Source organism: Oncorhynchus mykiss, chromosome 25, assembly GCF_057628025.1.
Source record: "Oncorhynchus mykiss isolate SJ-2025 chromosome 25, ASM5762802v1, whole genome shotgun sequence".
NCBI lineage: Eukaryota > Metazoa > Chordata > Actinopteri > Salmoniformes > Salmonidae > Oncorhynchus > Oncorhynchus mykiss.
Window position 1 is genome coordinate 68,342,124 of NC_143046.1, and position 15,465 is coordinate 68,357,588.

The 15,465-nt window shown below is 48.1% G+C and overlaps 1 pseudogene across 1 annotated transcript; it reads left to right on the forward strand.

Moving 5' to 3' along the window:
* Positions 1-6,155: 6,155 nt before the first annotated feature.
* Positions 6,156-15,445, forward strand: LOC110504208 (pecanex-like protein 4; annotated as a pseudogene). The gene is made up of 11 exons (XR_016491988.1): positions 6,156-6,294; positions 6,796-7,549; positions 7,661-7,840; positions 7,988-8,513; positions 8,617-8,717; positions 8,871-8,987; positions 9,139-9,492; positions 13,350-13,455; positions 13,528-14,545; positions 14,685-14,867; positions 15,084-15,445. The product of XR_016491988.1 is annotated as a pecanex-like protein 4 (transcript).
* Positions 15,446-15,465: the final 20 nt, after the last annotated feature.

Genomic DNA, 15,465 nt, shown 5'->3' on the forward strand with positions numbered 1-15,465 from the left:
TGCGCCTGCACGGCCCGGTCTATCCGTCACCACCTCCACACCCCAGCCCTCCGGTGGCAGCTCCCCGTACCAGGCTGTCTCTCCGGCCCATCCGTCCAGAGCCTTCCTCCTCTCCAGCGCTGCCGGAGCCTCCCGCCTGTCCGGCGCCTCTGCCGGAGCCTCCCGCCTGTCCGGCGCCTCTGCCGGAGCCTCCCGCCTGTCCGGCGCCTCTGCCGGAGCCTCCCGCCTGTCCGGCGCCTCTGCCGGAGCCTCCCGCCTGTCCGGCGCCTCTGCCGGAGCTTCCCGTCTGCCCGGCGCCTCTGCCGGAGCTTCCCGTCTGCCCGGCGCCATCGGAGCTTCCCGTCTGCCCAACGCCGCCAGTGCCGCCCGTCTGCCCAGCGCCGCCAGTGCCGCCCGTCTGCCCAGCGCCGCCAGTGCCGCCCGTCTGCCCAGCGCCGCCAGTGCCGCCCGTCTGCCCAGCGCCGCCAGTGCCGCCCGTCTGCCCAGCGCCGCCAGCGCCGCCCGTCTGCCCAGCGCCGCCAGCGCCGCCCGTCTGCCAGGGGCCGCCAGTGCCGCCAGTCAGCCAGGGGCCGCCAGTGCCGCCAGTCAGCCAGGGGCCGCCAGTGCCGCCAGTCAGCCAGGGGCCGCCAGTGCCGCCAGTCAGCCAGGGGCCGCCAGTGCCGCCAGTCAGCCAGGGGCCGCCAGTGCCGCCAGTCAGCCAGGGGCCGCCAGTGCCGCCAGTCAGCCAGGGGCCGCCAGTGCCGCCAGTCAGCCAGGGGCCGCCAGTGCCGCCAGTCAGCCAGGGGCCGCCAGTGCCGCCAGTCAGCCAGGGGCCGCCAGTGCCGCCAGTCAGCCAGGGGCCGCCAGTGCCGTCAGTCAGCCCAGCGCCAGCGCCGCCAGTCAACCAGGGGCCGCCAGAGCTGCCAGTCTGCAAGGAGCTACCAGTCTGCAAGGAGCCGCCAGAGCTGCCTGTCTGCAGGATGCCGCCAAAGCTGCTAGTCTGCAAGGAGCCGCCAGAGCTGCTAGTCTGCAAGGAGCCGCCAGAGCTGCCAGTTAGCATGGAGCAGCCAGGGCCGCCAGTCTGCATGGAGCAGCCAGGGCCGCCAGTCAGCATGGAGCAGCCAGGGCCGCCAGTCAGCATGGAGCAGCCAGGGCCGCCAGTCAGCATGGAGCAGCCAGGGCGGCCAGTCAGCATGGAGCAGCCAGTGCTGCCAGTCAGCATGGAGCAGCCAGATCTGCCAGTCGACCAGACTCTTCCAGATCTGCCAGTCGACCAGACTCTTCCAGATCTGCCAGTCGACCAGACTCTTCCAGATCTGCCAGTCGACCAGACTCTTCCAGATCTGCCAGTCGACCAGACTCTTCCAGATCTGCCAGTCGACCAGACTCTTCCAGATCTGCCAGTCGACCAGACTCTTCCAGATCTGCCAGTCGGCCAGACTCTTCCAGATCTGCCAGTCGGCCAGACTCTTCCAGATCTGCCAGTCGGCCAGGATCTGCCAGAACCGCCAGCCGGCCAGGATCTGCCGGATCTAACTACCTGCCTGAGCTTCCTCTCAGTGCTGTGCTACCCATCAGTCCCGAGCTACTTCTGTCCCGAGCTGCCCCTCTGTCTCGAGCTGACCCTCTGTCCCGAGCTGTCATTAAGAAGGGTCACCTATCTAGGGACGCTAAGGAGGTGGACTAAAACTGTTATGGAGTGGGGTCCACGTCCAGCGCCAGAGCCGCCACCGCGGACAGATGCCCACCCACACCCTCCCCCATAGGTTTAAGTTGTGCGTCCGGAGTCCGCACCTTGGAGGGGGGGTACTGTCACGTTCTGACCATCGTTCGTGTGTGTTTTCCTTGTTTTAGTGTTGGTCAGGACGTGAACTGGGTGGGCATTCTATGTTGGATGTCTTGTTTGTCTATTTCTATGTCCGGCCTGATATGGTTCTCAATCAGAGGCAGGTGTTAGTCATTGTCTCTGATTGGGAACCATATTTAGGTAGCCTGGGTTTCACTGTGTGTTTGTGGGTGATTGTCCTTAGTGTTAGTTTGCACCAGTTTAGGCTGTTTCGGTTTTCATTACGTTTATTATTTTGCACTGTTTGTATTTGGATTCATGTTGCTATAGTCACAATAAACATGGATCGCAATCTACACGCCGCATTTTGGTCCGACTCTCCTTCACACCTAGAAGACCGTTACAACAACAATTGTAATCTCCTTTACTCCAGGTGATTTTTCTTTTTGTGTTGATATTTTAGCCTTATCTCTTGATCACTCTCCATGATCCTCCTGTTTAGTCTCCTTCCTCTCTCACCCTGACAGAAAATATAACATCTGGAGGGACCAGACAAACTATGAACTGCAATCACTTTCATGATATTAAAATTTAAAAAAGGAGCTGATTTGCTCTTATTCATTAAACTATGATAAGTTAAAATGTAATATTGATATTAGTAATCCTTTGAGTCATTTGTGGTCAGCGCATAAACTCTGGGAATTAAAGACACTGTCAAGTGTTAAGGTAGAAAATGACTTGGGATAAGAAGGATAGACTGAACGTATGCATTTGATGTCATTCTAATTACAGAGATGGATGTGATTTTCATTGTTCTTGAGGGAAAACAATCTGAGGTGGTAAATCCCTTCGTTATTTTACGTTGCCTGAACAACAGTAGCCTGCCTATTTGTGCTTTTTATTCGACTTTTATGTAGTATTAATTTTGTCCTATTTTCTCTCTAAAAACAATCGGCCATCCCCGCCATCTCATTATACCTAAAGGACTTGTTTACTGATTAAGCATTGTTTTAGACATTTGAAGGAAAGGTGATTTAATCAGTGCAGATTCTCCTTATATAAAACTCTCAAACAAGAACTTACTGTACTGTAGCCTATAGAAGAGATGAAGCCATTGCCATCGTATGTCACCTCAAATTATCTCTTTGAAATAACTGTTGAGGACAATAACAGCAAAATCTGATGTGATGTGTGCTTTGCTCACACTGTATGGAATCAACTTCTCCTACCCTTCTGCACCTTCCAACATCCTGATCGTTTTTGGCCTAATCACAGTCAAAATCCCCTCAGTCCCAGACGTGACTCTCAAACAACCCTGAACTGAAAGTTGATCTTGACACCAGTGAACTAAGGTCCCTCTTTGTATACAGTACTGGGAATGGAAATCCTTTCACAATTGGTCGCCCATTATAATACTTACAGTTAAAGTTTACATACACCTTAGCCAAATACATTTAAACTTCATTTTTTCACAATTCCTGACATTTAATTCACGTAACAATTCCCTGTCTTAGGTCAGTTAGGATCACCACTTTATTTTAAGAATGTGAAATGTCAGAATAATAGTAGCGAGAATGATTTATTTCAGCTTTTATTTCTTTCATCACATTCCCAGTGGGTCAGAAGTTGATATACACTCAATTAGTATTTGGTAGCATTGCCTTTCAATTGTTTAACTTGGGTCAAACGTTTCAGGTATCCTTCTACAAGCTTCCCACAGTAAGTTGGGTGAATTTTGGCCCATTCCTCCTGACAGAGCTGGTGTAACTGAGTCAGGTTTGTAGGCCTCCTCACACATGCTTTTTCAGTTCTGCCCACACATTTGACAAGGGACTGAGGTCAGGGTTTTGAGATGGCCACTCCAATACCTTGACTTTGTTGTCCTTATTAAGCCATTTTGCCACAACTTTGGAAGTACGCTTGGGGTCATTGTCCATTTGGAATATCCATTTGCGACCAAGCTTTAACTTACTGACTGATGTCTTGAGATGTTGATTCAATATATCCATATAATTTTCCTCCCTCATGACGCCATCTATTTTGTGAAGCGCACCAGACCCTCCTGCAGGAAAGCAACCGCTTTTTTATGGCGGTTTTGGAGCAGTGGCTTCTTCCTTGCTGAGCGGCCTTTCAGGTTATGTCGATATAGGACTTGTTTTACTGTGGATATAGATACTTTTGAACCCACAACATGATGCTGCCACCCTCGTACTTCATGGTTGGGATGGTGTTCTTCGGCTTGCAAGTGTAACAGTTTAGACTTTACGTCCGTCCCCTCGCCCCGACCTGGGCGCGAACCAGGGACGCTTTGCACACGTCAACAGTCACCCTCTAAGCATCGCTACCCATCGTTCCACAAAAGCCGCGGCCTTTGCAGAGCAAGGGGAACCACTATTTCAAGGTCTCAGAGCAAGTGACGTCACAGATGGAAACGCCACTAGCGCGCACCACCGCTAACTAGCTAGCCATTTCACATCGGCTACACAAGCCTCCCCCTTTTTCCTCCAAACATAACGATGGCCATTATGGCCAAACAGTTTCATCAGACCAGAGGACATTTCTCCAAAAAGTACGATCTTTGTCCCCATATGCAGTTGCAAACCGTAGTCTGGCTTTTTTATGGCGGTTTTGGAGCAGTGGCTTCTTCCTTGCTGAGCGGCCTTTCAGGTTATGTCGATATAGGACTTGTTTTACTGTGGATATAGATACTTTTGTACCAGTTTCCTCCAGCATCTTCACAAGGTCCTTTCTTTGCCGTTGTTCTGGGATTGATTTGCACTTTTCGCACCAAAGTACGTTCATCTTTAGGAAACAGAACACGTCTCTTCCTGAGCAGTATGACGGCTGCTTGGTCCCATGGCATTTATACTTGGGTACTATTGTTTGTACAGATGAACGTGGTACCTTCAGGCATTTGGAAATTGCTCCCAAGGATGAACCAGACTTGTGGAGGTCTACAGTTTTTTTTTCTGAGGTCTTGGCTGATTTCTTTTGATTTACCCATGAACTCAAGCAAAGATAAACTGAGTTTTAAGGTCGGCCTTGAAATACATCCACAGGTACACCTCCAATTGACTCAAATTATGTAAATTAGCCTATCAGAAGCTTCTAAAGCCATGACATCATTTTCTGGAGTTTTCCAAGCTGTTTAAAGGCAGTCAACTTAGTGTATGTAAACTTTGTCATGCACAAAGTAGATGTCCTAACCGACTTGCCAAAACTATAGTTTGTTAACAAGAAATATGTGGAGTGGTTGAAAAACAAGTTTTAATGACTCCAACCTAAGTGTATGTAAACTTCCGACTTCAACTGTAGCTATCCATACGGCAATGATAAGAAAAGAGCAGTTCAATGCAAACATGAGGATGTGTGTGTTTGGGCGTGTGTCTCTCTCTGTCTGTCTTTTGGTCTGTCTGGTGAGGGGACTCCCCAAAAACATGACACTTCGCCCAAAGTGATTTTCGCAGCAGGTTAAGAAAGCATTTTTAAACAAACCCTTTTCATAATCTTAATTTAATTCTCCTGCTGCCTAAATTCTCCTAACTTGCTACAAAAAAATCACTTTCAATAATAGCTGTATAGAAATGTTTTTAGATAGTCCCATCTGGTGAGTGGGGTGAGCAGAAGGTCACAAGAGAAAAGAATGTGAAGTATTGGGGAAAGAAGCAGTATGTGTTAATTGTAGGGGTGCCCATGGGGCTGGGGATCAGAAGTGTCTGGTGCGAGAGAGGCAGGTTGAGTGTACCAGGGTTGGAGTAATGGAGAGGGTGTCCATATGCTGAGGCAGTGAAGAAAGTAGCGGAAGATGGGTCAATGGGGAGGGATTCTGAAAGGATTGTGTGAGTGGTAGATATGTGCCAGTACAGAGGGATAGGCCAACGAGTGATATATGCTTCAGTAAGATTGGCTTTGTAGCATACATAGCAATGGTTATCAACTGTACCGCAAAAAAATAGAGCTTGTGGTGGCAGCTGCGGGGAAGTATTTGGATGTACGAGATTTGACTTCAAAAGAGTTACAGTTGAGTGGTGGTGTCCCATCCTTCCAGGCTGTTGGCCTGAGCTAGGACTAGATGGGTTTAAATATTGGAATAGGGTTAGATTACACAGTATTTTATTTTTTTCCCCCCTTTTCCCACTCAAGGTATAAGAGATTTATACCCCAGTCTAGTTGGTGGCGGTAATGCAACATTTATTGGATGCCAAACGCCGTTAAACCACGAAAAAGAAGAAGAAGAAGAAGAAGAAGAAGGAGGAGAAGAAGTGCGGGGTGGAAATTGATGGGTAGGCTGAGTTTGACTGGTTTGTCACAAAGTGCAAATTTTGCCGAACCTAGTTGGAGCGCACGCCCTCACTTATTGTTGTGATTATTTTCTAGCCTCAAATGTTAGCTAGCTATCGTTGCTCACTGGGAACAACACATTTAAGACAGATTTTTTGTATCTAAACTAATTGCTATACTTTCGAAAATTAATAAGACAGCCGCTTAATTTAAAGGATATCCTATCTCTTCATTCAAAGGTACAATAGGTAAGTTAGCTAGTTAATGTTAGCTAGATAGCTAAATTTAATGTAGCTAGCTAATTATTTTTTCACAAACGTTATTTCTGACAATCGCCTCAGTAGCTAGCTAGCCATCCCATATATATGAATGCAGCTAGCGTATGTTATGCTGCTAGCTTGTATTTATGTTTTCTTTGCAACCTTGCTGCGATAACGTTAGCTAGCCATTACTGTTTACATGTTTTAGTCAAGGTCAGTTTATACAACATGTACTAGTGTAGCTTTGCAATGTTATTGACCTGACTACGAACTTAGTCATCCGTGCGTGGGTGACTGACGCACCCAGGCAGCCAGCTCTTTGACAGCAGTTGAAAACATACCTAGCAAACCTGTTGACAATTATACATTACTGATGTTAAGTAGGTTTTCGATGGAGTTTGTATAATTAAAAATAAAAATAAATCCTGCAAGCAGCATTCCTTTTGTGGCAGACATAGATCAAGCTATCTCTTTGATCTTGTCCTATAGGATGACACGGGTGCTAACTGCAGCCCCAGAAAGATGACCGGCACCACCCTAGGGCATGGTCAGGATGGGACCAGATGTGCCCTTGCTCAATGAATACAAGCAGGAGTTCTGGAAGCGTTTCCCTCAGATGGTGCTGGGGGGTCCGTGCTTGAAGTTGGGCTACTGCACCCCGCCTTATATCTATGTCAACCAGGCGGTCTTGTTCTTGACACCATGGCTGTTGGGTAGCATTGTCATGCTGCTGTGCCAGCTGCAGGAGGAGCTCCATGCTGCCGTGCTGTCTGCTATGCTCATGCTTGGGGCAGCAGTGGGTGTCCAGGCCCTGGCACTGTATGCAGCCCGCAGGAATGGCACGGTGGAGAGGTTGGGAGTGCCCAACCCTGTGTGCTCTTCCCTGGGGCTGATGAGGAGGAGGTGTAGTTCACCAACTGTGTAGGCCCAGAGACAGTGAGGTTCATCGCCCCAGGGAAGAGGTTTGGGCTGAACGTGGTGCTCCACACCATGCTGGCGAGGACCCTCTGTGGCCTGGGAACATGGTATGTGCTCCTGGGCAGGTTAACTACACTCTACGGCAGTGTGGGTGTAGCCTTTGTGGTCTTTGTCCTGAGCTGGGTGACTGTACGGCAGAGTACTCCCTTATCATCAACACGGCCGCAGAGATGGCCACATTCCAGGCACAGGACACCTATGAGATCATCCCACTCATCCGACCACTCTACATATTAACTTTCATAGCTGTGGACCTTGCTGATAGGTAAGAAATAACAAAATTGGTCTTAATGACTGTTTTGAAACTTATGGATATTTTGATAGGATTGCTTACATTTTGTGATTTGCTTGTTTTTTTCCCTATGCTGGTGTCCAGATTTACAGATCCAGTACCAGAGTTCCAGCTAACCAGTCAGGTTCTTCATGTGGTGTTCCTGGTCCGGCCTCTGCTGTTGGCGCTGGGCATGCTGTCACCTCTGGACGCCCTCCTCCTTTGGGGCATGGAGCAGGCACTGGTGTTCGGTTTGGGCTGCTCTCCCATGTCCAGTAACCTTAGGTTTATTTTGCTTGCTACATCAGTTGTTTTTTTGTCAACATTTAGATGCTGTCTGATTATACTTAAGTCACTGATGTAGTTCCTTGAGCTCTTTACCATATGCCTGTGTGAGCGCCTATGATTCTGTGCTCTCTGTCCTTCCTAAAGGTTGCTGGGGATGTTCGCCATATCTGCATATGTCACTGTTTGTACCTTCTTCATCCCGTCCACCGTGGGTGTGGTCGTCTTCTCCATGGCCATGGGGTTTCTGCTTAGTTTAGATCTCAGACAATTTGGGGCACATTGTAGAGGAGGGCCCAGGGTGACCCGTGGTGACAGTGGATGGCGTAGGGGGGCATCCTCTGCCACTCCCCGCTGGTTTGGCTGGCAGTTGTGCTGCAGGGAGATGCTGCTCTACCTGGGGCTACTGCTGGGGGCCATGGCTGAGGCAGGCCTCTTACATCACTTCCTCAGTCCCTCTCAGCCCCAGAACCTGGCCAGGGGACCTCAAGCTACCTCCTCATCCTCTTCATTTTCTGCTGGGCTCTCGGAGAGATCCAGGGAGCCTATGTTTTTGGAGGAGTATTCCTCAACCCACTGTACCCAAGAGGAATGGCCAATGTCCGGGTGTTCAAGCAGCGCAGAAGGGGTCTCCCCGTGGCTGGGGCCATCAGGAGGGTGCTGCTCAATCTGAGTGAGCTCACCTTGCGATATAGTATTGCTTTGTCATTACTGAAACATACTATTCATGCATCTTAATATATTATATTTAACAGTGACTGTGTTTTACATTGCAGTGTCTCCCTTTGCAATGATTGCTTTGCTGATGCTGGATGGCTCTGTTCAGCAACTCCACACAGCCTCTCTCAGTGTGGGATTCACCCGGGCCTTCAGGATGGTACACATTAATTATTTTATGTATAACGTAAGCATGTACTGTATATCAATCAACCAGAGTTTCTCTCTCCAGTGACTTCATGACCATTGATCCTCTGTTATCAATATGATTTAAGTCATGTTGATTTGAGTAATGGGTCTCTGTGTTGTGCAGGTGTGGCAGAGCTTTGAGGATGCCCTGTTTCAGATGGTGGTGTCAGTGAGGCTGGCTACAGGGGAAACCAGACTGCCTGGGTGGGACAGTATGGGCATAGGGGTCCAGCTCCTTCTGGTAACAACACATTTCAGCATTCATGACATAGGCATGATCTTTTTCCGAAAAAATATTTACAGTTGAACATTGAAATTGAAGTCCTGGTTAAATCTTTAGTATCTCCCAAAACCAGAAATGCAAAGTTTTTGTCTTTCATTTGTCAACCCAGGTGGGCCTGCTGAGTGATAGGCTGCTCCAGTTCCTGTCCAAGCTGAAGTTTGCCCTGACCCTGCTGGTGACCTCCTGGACTGAGAAGAAATAGCGGCTTCAGTCGGCCGGGACCCTCCTGGCCCTGAACGCTTCCCTGTGTCCTCTGCTGCTCTCTGTGGTGTTCCTGTTTGCCATGATCTCTGCTCCTCTGCTGCCCCTCTTCACCCTGCCCATCTTCCTTTGGGCTTCCCTCAGCGTAGTTGGGTTGGGCCCGTGGGCACCGCCTGCCTCTGTCCAGACTCCATCTACTACCAGCAGATGAATGGGAGCCTGGTCTTTGCTTTGAGGAGTACCTTCACCAGGGGATCACTTCGTTTGTGGGTGTCACTCTTTAGTTATTTTCCCCTGTTTCTTATTTGCATTTTCTACAATTCATTGGTGAGCAGTGTTTTCCACTAGCACTGGCTGTCGGCTAAACAGCCGACAGCCAGTGACAGGGAAACGATGCTGGCTTGACTGTCTGCTGTGGGCAGTGTGATTTGTGTGTGCTGAGGTTTGGTTGGTTGTAGTCAAATTTATTTACAAAGAGGAAGGGGAGAGCATGATGCTTTGAATGAATTTCAGGGCTCTACGATGTGACCATTATACTTGCATATGCGCCAATAAGTAGATGCGTACGAACTGAGAAAGTAAGCTTAAGTATGAGCATGTGCGAGTTGTGATTTATAGCAACAACAAAAAATCCATCCATAGCTATTTAATGTCTTTATGCAATTTTGTTTCATAGCTGGTAGCTAATCACACAAAGAACCATAGAAATAAGAATGATTTATTTCTATACAAAGACCTATGTAGAGTCCCATATATCCCAACTTGCGTGCAGCAGCAGTGCCTGGGGCGCTGTGCGCACTGAAATATACATTTTTAGAAGCGCACAACTATAGAAGTTGGTCGAATTTACCAAAAAGTCTACTGAAGTGTGACTTTGTCCTTGTGTTTCTTGGCTATTTACGTTGCCACGCTAGGTTGTTCAATGTTTGTTTGAGCTTGCTCAATTGGTACTAGCAAAGGTATGTCGGAGAATCTGTCAGACATGTGAATCCCACCGTTACCATGGTAATGGCCCGGCCCTTAGAGACAAGCTCCGAGACCGTTTGTCTACAAACCATCAGACTGCTGAACACTTGAACTGGACTGACCACCTGCTCTGATTCTCTGCACCTTAGCACACAGACACATTTACAGTGCATTCGGAAAGTATTTAGAACCCTTAACTTTGTTACAGCCTTATTCTAAAATTAATGAAACCCCCCCCCCCAAATCTACACACAATAACCCATAATGACAAAGAAAAAACAGGTTGACATGTTTGTATATTTAATGTAAATAAGGTATGTTTTTTAATTTTTAAAGTATTCATACCCTTTGCTATGACTCAATTGAGCTCAGGTGCATCCTGTTTCTATTGATCATCCTTGATGTTTTTACAACTTTATTGGAGTCCACCTTTGGTAAATTAAATTGGACATGATTTGGAAAGGCGCACACCTGTCTATTTAAGGTCCCACAGATGACAGTGCATGTCAGAGCAAAAACCAAGCCATAAGGTCTAAGAAAGTCTGTAGAGCTCCAAGACAAGATTGTGTCAAGGCACAGATCTGGGGAAGGGTACCAAAAAATGTCTGTAGCATTGAAGGTCCCCAAGAACACAGTGGCGGGGAGATGGAGGGGAATCAACCAGAAGGACAACCATCACTGCAGCACTCCACCAATCAGTTCTTTATGGTAAAGTGGCCAGACGGAAGCCACTGCTCAGTAAAAGGCACATTACAGCTAGCTTGGAGTTTGCCAATAGGCACCTAAAAGGACTGACCATGAAACAAGATTCTTTCTCTGGTCTGATGAAACCAAGATCAAACTCTTTGGCCTGAATGTCAAGCATCACGTCTGGCGGAGACCAGGCACCGCTCAACACCTGGGCAATCACATCTCTACGGTGAAGCATGGTGGTGGCAGCATCATGCTGTGGGGATGTTTTTCAGCAGCAAGGACTGGGAGACTAGTCAGGATCAAGAGAAAGATGAATGGAGCAAAGGCCAGAGATCCTTGATGAAAACCTGCTCCAGAGCACTCAGGACCTCCGACTGGGGCGAAGGTTCACCTTCCAACAGGACAATGACCCCAAGCATAAAGCCAAGACAATGCAGGCTTCAGGACAAGTGTCTGAATGTCCTTGAGTGGCCCAGCAAGAGCCTGAACTTGAACCCGATCGAAAATCTCTGGAGGGATCTGAAAATAGCTTTGCAGCAACACTTCCCATCCAACCTGACAGAGCTTGAGAGGATCTGCAGAGAAGAATGGGAGAAACTCCCCGAATACAGGTGTGCCAAGCTTGTAGAGTCATACCCAAGGACTCAAGGCTGTAATCACTGCCAAAAGGCATATTTTGGCAGTGTACTGAGTAAAGGGAACAAAGTACTGAGTAAAGGGTCTGAATACTTATGTAAATGTGATGTTTAAAAAATATACATTTGCAAAAAAATCTAAACCTGTTTTTGCTTTGTCATTGTGTGGAGATTGTACTTCAAACCGGGGAGGCTTGTTACTTTTTTATTTGGCTTTCGACTCCAGGTACTGGGTGAAGTGAAAGTGAAACTTTAATTTCCAGACATGACTTTGTAGCTTATGTACAATGTATGAAATGATAATGGTAAGGTAAACATTACATTTACACCGGCAGTAACGTTGTCAGACTTCCTTATTTACCCACACTTTACAGAATACATTACATACTGCATTAGGTGTTGGGCATATGTTTTCAGTTTAATCTTTAACCCCTATTGTTGGGAGAAGCCATTAATTTTCCAACCACAAGCAGTTAGAACAGAACACCATAGTGCACTCAGTGTTCCAGCTCCGTGTCCTCATGGTTGTTTTATTACTTACTGTGTATGTTGACTCAATCGCAGTGACAGTGAACTTTTAGATTGGTCGAGCAGTGAATGTATGCAGATGAAAGAGCCGGGCGGGGGAGCCTCTTATGGTTTCATATTAAGAGGAATGTTGTTGTGAGTTGCTCAGTAGAGACGCCGGCAGTAATGTAAGCTTGCAGGATCCAGTTGTGATTCCCGAGAAGTGACCCGAATAAAATCGTTCTGATCTGTATTCATTACATCCAAATGTTTCAACACCATTAACCTCATAATACTCTAAAGCCAGCCAGAGCTTCTTCCAAAAAATGTATTCAGTGCTCTATTTGCTGTCAGGAGGGGGCAAGGAAGAAACTGAGCAAGTACAAGCGTAATTATTTATTGACTACTCAAAACAGAAACAGAAATTGCTATAGTAATGTCATCACTCAATTTTGTTTTCTTGGCTAACTGGGGGTGCCTGAGCTGTGATGTTTAATTTAGGCTAAGCGCTTGTTGGGCATGCTATACCCAGTAGAAAGAGGAGAGTTTGTAGTGTAGTGTTCTTTTTTCTCTCCCTTTGCCCCCTCTGTGACATTGGCGGCTGTGCATCAGTGAGCATTGAGCGGGAGCGGAGAACGCACAGCGTGTCATTTCCCATTGCGAGGCAGCGTCGGTGACTATTCCGAGACGGCGCTTTAGGATATGACATTATCTTTGAACACTAGTCAAACTTAAACGAAAGCAACCATCGCTCTGCCACTACAACTTCACTAAAAATGTCTGTCCGCTCGCCCCTCTGTCGACCAAAAATGAAATGCCCCCTCGTACAAATTCCCCAAGTCTACTCCCATGAGAGGAATTAATATTTAGAGACTAATGGAAAGCCGAGGAATATAAGGAATTCACTATTTAGATCTGTGCAGTCAGCCAGTTTAAACTGTATCATGACCTTCCTCTACAACTGAAATGGTAAGTTAATCCGACAGCCAAGTTATCCACAGCCGAAAAGACTCACTACTGATGCAAAATGAAAGGGTTCTGTGACCAGGGGGAACTTATCTATGTATATACTCCAAGCTTTCTCATCTTCAGCCCCCAGAGGATAGCATCTCTTGACTGCATGTCCTATAATAATAATTTACCACTGGGATGACTGTGACCAAGTATAACACCACTCAAAGGTTGCGATGAGAATATGCTATGAATAGGGAAGGGACATGATGCATAATGGAATCAGCCTTACCCAAAATCTTAGCTGTGGATAAGTGTATGAAGAAGCTGATAGGCCTACAGTTGATTTTTTTCCTTCCCTCTGAAGGTTCTCTGGCTCCTGGCTTCCAGTTCCTGGGTTGCTTCCAGGACACCGCATGGTTTGGATCATGATCTTGGAGAGAGGATATGGCTACTGCACAGTCAACATCAAGGTACTGATTCATTAATGGTTATGTGTTTGAATCGCTCATTTGTGGTGAACTCATTTTACCATTTTGTTTCAGGGTCTGGAGCTGCAGGACACGTCGTACCATTCAGTGGAGGCTCGGGGGGTGGAATGAGGTGTTTGAGGGGGCTTTGAGCGGCTTGGTCTCAACCAGGGGTTAAACCTGCACTTGGGTAACGCCCTCACCCCATGTGCTGCCCTGCCTGGCCGCGTCTACTCTGATGCCCGAAATGTGCTTGCATGACCTGAGGAAGTCCAGGATGACTTCCTGAAGGCCCTGGTGTAGCTGCTGCTGAGGAACTCTGTCCAGAGACATAAGACTTTTACTGGGGACACCGGGAAAGGAAAGTAAGTTCCAGCCCTCCCATCTTGGCCAGTCAACTGTCACCCAGCCTTCAGAGGCTGTTATGGTGGAGTCCGTCTCCTCTCTCAAGTTTAGACGGGACAGCTCCAGTTTGACGACCTCCGGTGACTGGTCAGATGAGGATGACCTGTGTGGGGCTCAGCCAGCCAGGAGGACGGTGGTGCTGGTAAGTACGGAGGCCCAGCTGGGGGACACAGTGCTCCACACCAGCCCCTCACTGCCAGGCTCTGTGGAGATGGGCAGTAGGTTTGAAAACATGGCCCTCTCGTCCCTCCAGGCTCTGGGGCTCCCGGCTGTGGACAAGGGCAGGAACCCTGAAGTACCCCCGACAGAGTCCTCCGGCATCTTGGCCCATGCAAACTTTAACTGCCCCCACACTGAGCTGTTCAGTCTGCCCCCTGGGTGGAGGACATCCCCCTTATCATCCCGGTTGCAGCAGCCCTATGCTTTTGTTCCCCGAGTGGTTTCGGTTCACTCTGGGGCAGTTGGCGCTGTCCATTCAGGACAAGGCTTTGGAAGATGTGGCCAAAGCCCTGAAGGAGGATGAGGAGCTGAGGGACCAGTCATGCCTCATCTCCCTGGGGACAGAGTCTGCCTTTACCAGCCCCAGCTATGTCTACAGGGTCTACTGTGGGGACGTGCCTTGGACAGAGGGGCTGGAGTGGCTCTCTGAAAACAAAGAACTTGACCAGCTTGCACTTAAGGCTTTCAGGTAAAGAGGGAAGGGGTGAAACATGGGTGTAGCTGCAACCCAACATATGGAATCTAAAACGTATATACTGGATGTGTGTTACACATATTAAATGTTGCTATCCAAAGCTTGTACCTGTAACTGATCTATTTACCTGCAGGTACAGTTTCAAGCTGCTGTTTGATCAGGTGAGTCTGGGGCCAATAGAGAGTCTTGAGGAGCTGTTCAGCACACTGGAGGAGTATGAGAGGGACTGGTACATCGCCCTGGTGGCTGACAGAGGCTGGCAGGACTGTGTCCTACAGGAGAAACCCTCTTCTCACCGGGCCATGACCTCACCCTGGTAACCACACTACACCTGTGTTTCTGTTACCTTACTAACTCACAGGGTTCTCACTAAAGTAACCCAACAAACAACTGATTAACTATTAACATTGCTTAAAAATGGTTTGTTTATATAGTGTTTTGTGTGGTCTTATCTTTGGGGTGTGTGTATTTTAAACTGAGCTAGTGGTCAGTACAGTAAGTAACCTCTACCTGCCTGTCTCTGTCTCCACAGAGCACTTACACAGGGCTGGTTCAGGTAGGCCGTCCGAATGAGGTGGTGGTGCGTGGCCAGTGGGCTAACCTGTCCTGGGACCTGCTCTACGCCACCAACGATGATGAGGAGCACTACAGCAACCAGGCCCTCCTCTGTCCCCCTGCACCTCCCCTGCTTCTAACCTCAACCCCTTGTTGGGATACGCCATCTTCACTGACTTCCCTATACCCACCCTGCCTCGTGTTTGCCTAACTTTGTCACTGGGTAAGCCCAATGTTGTGACCTGTATATGTGAGCCAATACTGGCCCGCAGTTTTGTAAAATACAAGATTCAATGTATTTGGGGGATTTTAGTTTGACAAAAAGTGTTTCTACAAATAAAACAGGTGCTCATGTCTCA